This window comes from Parus major, chromosome 4, assembly GCF_001522545.3.
Source record: "Parus major isolate Abel chromosome 4, Parus_major1.1, whole genome shotgun sequence".
Lineage (NCBI taxonomy): Eukaryota > Metazoa > Chordata > Aves > Passeriformes > Paridae > Parus > Parus major.
In genome coordinates this window covers 4,259,654-4,268,587 of record NC_031771.1, presented here as the reverse complement: position 1 = coordinate 4,268,587, position 8,934 = coordinate 4,259,654, and the positions used below count along the sequence as shown (strand labels likewise).

The 8,934-nt window shown below is 38.0% G+C and overlaps 1 long non-coding RNA gene across 1 annotated transcript; it reads right to left on the bottom strand.

Moving 5' to 3' along the window:
• Nucleotides 1–6,583: 6,583 nt before the first annotated feature.
• On the bottom strand, nt 6,584–8,572 carry LOC107202648. The gene is made up of 3 exons (XR_001520776.2): nt 8,486–8,572; nt 7,102–7,181; nt 6,584–6,850 (listed from the first exon to the last, which is right to left on the bottom strand). It is a non-coding gene; the product is annotated as an uncharacterized LOC107202648 (long non-coding RNA).
• Between the last annotated feature and the right edge of the window lie 362 nt (nt 8,573–8,934).

Here is an 8,934-nt window from a genome sequence, read left to right as displayed (position 1 = left end):
AAATACAGCATAGTAGCTCTGGGATATGGTATTGCATCTGGACACCATCCATTTTCAAGAAATGCCATCTACATGACTGAATTTGGATCTGTTTTGGGAAGAAGCCAGCATTTCCAACACAATCAGTTTAAAATTTGGCTATTTTTCTTTTCCTTTGTTTATAAAATCCTGTAGATTTATGGGAAGAAAAAGCTGTTCTGAATATGATGTGTTTATAATCAACAAGATGGTCTAAAGAGATTTGTATTTTCAGACATTTGGATTGAATTTCAGCTGTGTCTCAGCACAGTAATTGATTATCTCAAAAATAATTCTACCTTCATCTCAAGTCTATCAGACCAGACAATTCAAAATGTTTTTAAAAGCCAGGCTATTTTAACCACTTTGCAGAATACCAGTCTACCAGATGGAGAAAGAAAACCCTAGCAAGAAAATAATGGGATTATTACATTACTTTAGACCGTGGAAGTCTCTTCAGAGAAAAAAACATCTGCTGTGTCTATGTGTGTGCATATGTTTAACAAAAAAAACCCTGGCATGTCTGTGTGCACACGTGTACATGTCTGTATATAGTCTAACAGCTGAAGGCTTTTCATTTCAGAAAGCTATTTCAGAAAAAACAATTTATTTTTTCACATTCCTATAGATTTTGCTGATGTTCCCATGGGGAAAAAAAATTACTAAAGAGGGAAAGAAGTTCTGCTAACACATGAATTAACGAAGTCTAGATTTTTATGAGTTGTTCCTTATGTCAGGGAAGCTCTGGCTAACATCTTCCCAACTGCTGGAGAACAAAAAGGGACCTATCTTAACCAAGGGAGAGAGAGCAGCCAGTGGCACAACAATGGGGTCACAGAGACAAAGAGACAGGCAGACAGAAGCCCTTCCTTTGCCCATTCTCCCCCACCCTCCCCTTCTTTCCTCCATCTCTGCAATTTCCCTTTATGAGACTGCAAGTCTAGTTTCCATAGGAAACCATGCTAAAAAGTCTGTCAAAACATAAATATTGAGACTTACTGTTCCCCTGTGGGAAGTGCGTCACTGTACAGCGCGATGAACACTGCAAGGCAGCAGGGTGGTGTTATTTTCTGTTCCACAGAAGAAACAATAAACATCACAAGCACCTTTTTTTTCTTTTTTCCCCCCCCACCAGCAACTCTGGAGTGAGAAAACACATGAAAAGTAGTTCATTTAATGGTGAGAGACATCACTATGATCAAGGGGAAATAAAGCCTTAGAGCTGCAATCCGGCGAAGAACCTTTTCCCTTCCTCTTAGCAGTACAGCTGTGCTCGTGCTGGCAGCCAGGCTCTGCCAGGGCAGAGGTTTGTGCACAGACCCTGCACACAATTCCTCTGCTCCTACCCCAGGGCAGTGCCCACAGCTGCATTTTGGCCTCTCAGGATACTGCAGGGACCTCTCTCCTCATGCAGCCTCGGCACAGCCTTCCTGTCAGTGAGGAAAGTTCAGCTCCGTGAGCCTGTGGGATGTTGTGCCTTTTGCCTCCTGGGTGCCAAGCAGCCTGAAGTCATTTTCCTTTTTATTTTCACATATACAAATGTAGGCTGCAAGTTCAGCTCCTAAGGCCAGCACATTGTGAGAAAGGACTCTTCTACCACAGGTCAAGTAAAGCAATTTGTTCTGTACTGACTTGGTTTTCAGAGTGTTATTTTAAGCAACAGATGGATTACTGAGATTGCAGGCAAAAAGACCCAGACCTGTGTCAATCAGTCACATATATTGAATCTCCTACTTATGTGAAATATCACTCTTATGTAGCATCTCAAATCTCAGCCTCAGCCAAAATTTCAAATGGTGGTTTCCTCTTCATCAGGCTTCTTTCTATTTCTTTATCACAAAATGTGCTTACCTTCATACCCTCTTACAGTCAGAGTCAGCATATTTCATGGGGTTTAAGAAGCTGCAAGTAAAATTTGTAATTTTTTGGACTAGCACAGGTATGTCAGTTCCCCCAGACTGTTACACAGTTCATTTCAATTGAACTGGCATCTATTTTGGGTAGGATTGCAGATTAGTTGGTGGGTCTTAATTCCAAATTGAATCAAGGAATGCCAGCTCAAAAATGTAGCTGGTGAGGACTGCTTCACACAGATTTGAAAATGATGTACTGTGTATGGTATTAATCAACTCCTGACCATCCCAATTCTGGACAAAGCAGGTGAATGAAAGGAAACAAAGCCACTGGGCAACACCAGAAACCAGGCACGACTCTGGTCCAAACTGCATCTCCACAGACAAGACTGAGCCAACAGCCACGTTCTGCTGCCAGCACCTCTACAGAGCTTCAGAATTGATTGCAAATTAAAGAGAATTTACAGAGACTAGACCACAAAATTAATGATCCTCAGAGAGGAATGAACAGAATTACCAATTCCAAACATCATTTATTTTATTTTTAACTCTTGTTGGCGATTTTTTGTTTGGCTTTTTAGGGTTTTGGTTTTGTTTTTTTTTGTGTCTGTATTTGAGACCTCCCAGGTGCCAATGTGTGGGAAAGAAATAGCAAATGGAAACCCTGGAAATGGCACAACATGCAATATTTTGTGACTCAAGAATAATGCTGCCTTCAGGATCAGGCACTGATGCAAAGAACCCTACAGAGTTAATTACACTGAAATTAGTTCATTGAATTTCAACTTATTGCTGCAAAATATAACAATTTCATACCAGTGGACACCACTAATATTATTTTGCCTTTTTTTTACCTGAAAATCAGTGGAAGAGATGGGAAACAGAACATACATCCCAATTTAATTCCTGCAGTTCAAATAACCACGGGCAATTAGTTGTGTCTGTGTCCACAATCACTACAAAAAATTGACAGAAAAAAATCTCAACAATGTTTCTCCTGACCAGCATTATACAGATTATATGGCTATTAAAAGTATATTTCATATTTATCTTTTATGTGTGGTCTCTGGGGAAATTTAAGAAAAACCACAGTGAACAATAACCTGGGTTTAAGGAAAATAATAATAATAGGGATGTAGACCAACCTGATTTTAGTCATGCTCGGTACATTTGAGAAGCATTAGAAACAATCAATAGGGTTCATATATCTAATAGATAAATTCAGTTTTCCAGCATTTTCCTGCATACACTAAACAAAAGCTGTTAAGGAATAAAAAATGAAATAAACAACAAAAGAGGACTTTTTAATTTGTAAAGAATGCAATATAAAAGTCATAAGAAAAATTTTAAAATTAGAATAAATTCATTTTAAGGACTGTTATTTCTAGTGTTTTCCCATTAGCATCCAAATCCTGAAAATAAGGAATAGCAGATACTTGGAAGCAGGATCTAAAAATAGAACAACATTTTATTGCAATGGGAGGCTGAAAAGGTATAGACTGGTGCTGAAGTAAGAGAAATAATTTAAGGAATATTTTTACTTGATGTGATTTGCCAGGAACACTACAGAAATTCAGAACAGGTGTCAGGAACTCAGTGGAAACACACCTCTTAAATCTACACTCACATCTGCCCTCTTGCTTTCACAAACCAAATGTTCAGTGGGAAAATTCAAAAAAACATATTCCAGTGTCCTGGTCATTTCTCAAATAGACTTCCTAACAATTTGGATCTATGTAGACTCTGATTTTGCAACCATACTCTACAGCATCAGGAAGCTCTGCTGGTTTCAACTAGAGTGAGTTTAAGCATCCCCTTTGCAAATAGCATCCAAAGGTATGGGAGGATGCTTTTAATTAAGAGCTCTAAAATTAGGATCAAACAACGCATCCAAGTCTTAGTCTGATCAGGAAATGATGCTTGGATCTCTCTTTGCATCAGTTCTTCACCTTCTGCCTCTCTTGTCCTTGTCCTGTACTCAACCACAATTTGCCTCAGCTAATGCTGCATGCTGAAGTGTGCAGAAAAGCAAAATGTGTTCCAAAGGAATTCAATGAAAAAGCTGTTCCCCTGCATTAAGCCACCAGTATTAACCTTCTCTAATTCTTTTAATGTACTGTTCTTTGATTAAGGATTTTTTTTATTGTACCATAATATTAAATGCTCCCCATCTGTTCAGGGGTTCAGGGTAGCACCACTCTTCAGTGGAATAAATAAACTGAGACGGATTTGCTCTGGAGGTGACTTTTGTGGTTTTGCTGCTGTTGGCTGATGCTTTCATCACAACTGCTGTATAAATATAAGCAATTGTATGTGGCAATTGGCAACAGATAAAAGAATGGCACTGATTGAACCCTATGGATAATGTGTGAACATGCTGGAATGAGACAGCCTGCTCTGTTTCCCAGAAAGATCCTTCCATTAGTGATATTGTGATAATTTCCATGATTATGAGGAGTTCATTTTGCTAAGGCAGTAAAAGCACACCCCCCGAGTTTTATTTATTGTCTGCTCTGATTTAGTTATTTCAGCTTAACACATTTATGTTCCAAGTGTAATAGTGTTTTGAATTCATGCCCAGCTTACATCATAAAAATTTGTTTGCTAAGATGGCTTTCTTTTAGTATCTGGTGTCTTCTAAAAGGACAAATATAGCTCTGGCATTTTCCTTCTCTAATGATGTAACTAAAATATATAAAAAAGCCCTTCAGAGATTCATGTGATTTCGTTGTGCAGATATGATAGAGGTCTTACCACCTAGAACCTTCATTAAAAAATCCACATAATGAAGGAGAACAACAGTTCTCCATAAATCTAGTTTGATATCTGAAACCTACATTAAAAAATAAATCTATTATTAAGCAACAAGAAAAAAACATTATTTTCACAGTATCTCAGATATTAATTGGAAAGATAAAAACCTGTTTCATACAGAAATAATGGCATGTCATCCTAGCCATTCCTTCAATTTTTATCACTAAATGCATTTCATATATTCATAACACATAAAACATATGTCTATGGGATACAGGACCCAACAATTTAAAGCCTCAAACTCTTCCTCTAAAATAATCAAATTCTGTGCATCATCTTCCCTTCAGTGTGGAAGTGCAGCTGATAGTGGCAGTGTCTCCTGGGCACTAAAGCAAACAGGTGAATTTGCCCCACCTCTGTATTCCCCCAGTCCTATTTTGTATATTTTATACATGTATTTGTATATTTTATACCTGGCTGTCAAGTCCTTGTTCTGTTTGGGCTGGAATTGAATGTGAGGATGAGCTGGTACACCAGAACCAGCTTTTCCCCTCACATCTGCACCCCCTGTGATTTCACTGGCCCTTCTGGATGCAGGAGCCTCCACCCTCGCCATGGACTCAGTACAGCTCTTTTCCCTCTGGCCTGGAAGCTCATTGTTTACAGAAACTGCCTGAGGCCCCTTCCCCTCCACACCAGCCAAAATCCAGCTGTGAATAGAAATTCCTCTTGACAGTCTGCTGTGCCTTTCTCTTTTCCAGGCTCTGATCCATCACTAGATTTCCATACCCTCTGACCCATCAGTCACCCCTAACATTTTTCTACCTTAGTTATATTTCTTTTCATTCTTCTGCTAGCCTGACTTCTCTCATCTCACCTTTTGCTTCTTATCCTGCCTGTGGCCTGGCTGTTCTTTTAACTCTTCCTCTGCAGAAGCTGTCTCATTTCTCCTCCAGTTTTCACTAAGGTGCCTCATTAGGCTCAATCTCTGACTGAGCACGTTTTCCTCTTCACACCAATAGCACCTGTAATCCCTTTGTCCAAAGTTTTGCACCAGGATGTCACTTTCTAATTCAGTTCTTATTCAATTCTAATTCAGAAAGTTCATTTTTGATGCTCTAAACGAATCACTAGAGTTGAAATCAGGAAACCAAGCTCTTGGGGAAAGCTGTTACTGCTGTTACTGCTTCTGACCAGAGCAAACAAACTTAATACAAAAAATCAGATTATTCTGCCACATATGATGTTATCTGTGACTCTGAGGAAGATCTTTTGAAATGTTAATAAATTGTGTGAGATTAATGTGTCTTGAAGATACCAACATCCTCATGAATTCCTGCAGTAAACAATGACAGAGTAAGGAAATGATACTATGAATAAAGATGCTGAGTGAAGTCCAGCCTCAAAGGGATCAGAGATGAGGCATAAAGGTGCCCATTTAAAAGAGAAGCTGAACCATTTTACTTATCTAGCAAAATGTATTATGGCTATCTTAGTGGTTTTTTTATAATAGCAGAACCATATTTAGCTAATTTGCTCCACAAATGGAACTAATTAAGCTGCATTTAAAGTATTTTATTTATAATTGATAATGCTCTATTTCCTGCAGATCAGACTAATGAGGCAAGTACTTAATTTTTGAAGTTAGTTTTTAAGAATTTGCATAAATTGGCATGGCTACAGAAACTTAATATTTACTTGGAAGATCTAGACTGCTCTGTGTTGATAAGAAATTACAGAGGTGATATGGTAGGTGAGGGGGGCAATCAAGCCTTTACCACACATTGCTGATAATGTAGGTAAAAGTAAATTTTATTTTTACTGTTCCAGGGCACAATCTATCAAAAGCCTGCCCAGACTAAAAGTTAACTCAACTTGCAGAGAGAAATGGAAACCAAATTTTTCCTTTTACCTTACTTATTTACATTGCTGCTCTCCATCTCTTGAATCTGGTGGGATTTTTTTCATCACTTCACAAACGCCCTTGCTTACTTACAAAACCAAACTCTTAACCTGGAGTCTTAATAATACAAATTGAAGAAAGAATACTAGATGAATGCAATTACCTCAGAGAACTTCTTGGAAAAGAAATGGTTCTAGAGAAGACAGAAAATCTTGAGGACACTTATTAAATCACCGGTCTCACACTTAGATCCACACGAACACGCAGTTGAATCAGTTCTGCCGCAGAGTGGCTCCAGGGAATGCCTGGTTCTGCTCCCATCCTTTTGGGGCAAAAACTTGTGATTAATGCATGTAGTTACATGAATGACTGAGTTAGAAGGAGCACAAAATATGGGTAAACCCCCTTCTGCCCATTTTTGATATTCCAGGCCAGTATCTCTCTTCACACTTTTGAAAGAAGGGAGATGTTTTTGTATTTTTCAAAACTGCTTTCCCTGCCCATAAACACAGGAGAAGCAGGAAAAGCTCAGAGAAGGAATTTGAGCCATTCTAACTCCCTGTGAGCACATACCTGATGTTCAAAGCTGTGTCCAGCCCACAGCACCTGTTCACAGAGCTGTTTCTGGTCTGGTTGTTAAAGCCTGTGTAAACCTAGAAAAAAGAAGATTAACAACATGCCAAAAGACACATGCAGGCAAATTAATTAAATTTGACTAACCTGGCCTCCTAAGTCTGGTTTGCACTGAAAACGTCTGACTGGTACTGGAAGACATATTTGTAAATTACCCACACAATTTTTCACCAATATAATCTTCCTTTCCAATGTCTACTTTAAAGAACTCCAATTCTTTTTTAATTAAAATTCAGTAAAACCAAAGAGACCAATTTAAAGCTTGTCAATACTATTTCTCCTTTCAGGGAGCACAGTTTTAGACAACACAGATACATCAGGTGTCATCAGACAGGAACCTCAAATCAAAGTAATTTGTTTAAAGATCACAAACATTTATTTAGAGGCCCTTATTTAATCACAGAGCAGTTCCAGCAGCTTTAAAGCACTTGGTAAGTTGTAAACTGGAGGAAAACACCTTTTAAGAAACATGGCTTAATAAAATGAACAGTGTCACCACTCTTGTAGCAGAAATCAAACACAAAATCCCATTTGAGACATTTAGTGAGACAGAATTATATACATATATACACATATATTATTTTTTATTGTTATTTTTTAATAATTGAGAAGTCTAATTCATTGAAATCAGGACTGATCTTTCCCTGAAAATCAATGACTCCCATATTGCCTACTATGAAGGATCTGGAATTCCTTCTAAACTGGCTTCAGATAGCAAAGCACATTCCTCACTGAGCCTCTGCTGGTAAAAAACTTATCGAACTAAATCCATTTTGAGGAAAAAACAGTTCCCACTCATCTAATCATACCTTTTGCTACACTTGCAGCAATTTTTGCAGATCCTTATTGCTCGTATCAAGAGCGAATATTTTGATTAATTTTGATGATAGCTTGTACAGAGAAAAGTGCTGCACAATCCTAACACGCTATTTTTGGAAAGTTCTAAATGTTTTCTGTTTTAAACGTAGAACTGTAATAAAAACCCTGCAAGATCACAGCTAACAGAAATTAGAGCTGTTACACCAAGATCTTAAATGTAGGGAGTTTATTCATTTTGTAAGGATTCTATCAGTTCATTGCATTATTTTCCAATTCTCCAGCAAAGCTTCTCTGCTTTGTTCAGTCTAAGAAAGAAGTTTAATCTACTTGAATGCCTGACAATCTGCCAGAACTCTTCTGCTAAAGCTTTCATTCAGAATTACATCGAAAAGAGAAGCTGAGTAAAAGAGAACAGAACTGTGAGTGCTTTGAGGCATTTTCCCAGTATTTCTGTGTTTATCCACATCTTCTATAAGACATAAATCAGTGGTAAAAGTGCAGTTACCTGGTGTTATTGTCCAAATGAGCAAGCTCTAACTTTTTTGATATTACAGGTGAGAAATCTTTCTCACATCCTTTTCTATTTTGTTGCTAAAAAAAAAAATAAAAAAAAATTCAAGGAGTCATTAAAACTTTTCAGACTGGCAAGGTATCACAAGAGGAGAGAGAAAACATGCTGTGAACAGCACAGTCTCTTTCTCACAGTCAGAAATGAGGGTCACTTGGAGGGAAAAGGACTGTAAGCTCCAAAGAAAGATTTAGCTGGAAGTAAGTTAAGTGTTTTATCATTTTTACCCTTTTCTCTACATGCTTTGAGCTTAGGGGGAATGGAGGGGACAGGCAGAAGTGTTTGAAGATGCTGGTTCAGAGTCAATTTAATCAACTTCAGAGTTCCTGAGACTTAAGGAACTTACAGGTACCAATTTCAGCTGGATTGATGCCATGAGCCCAAAT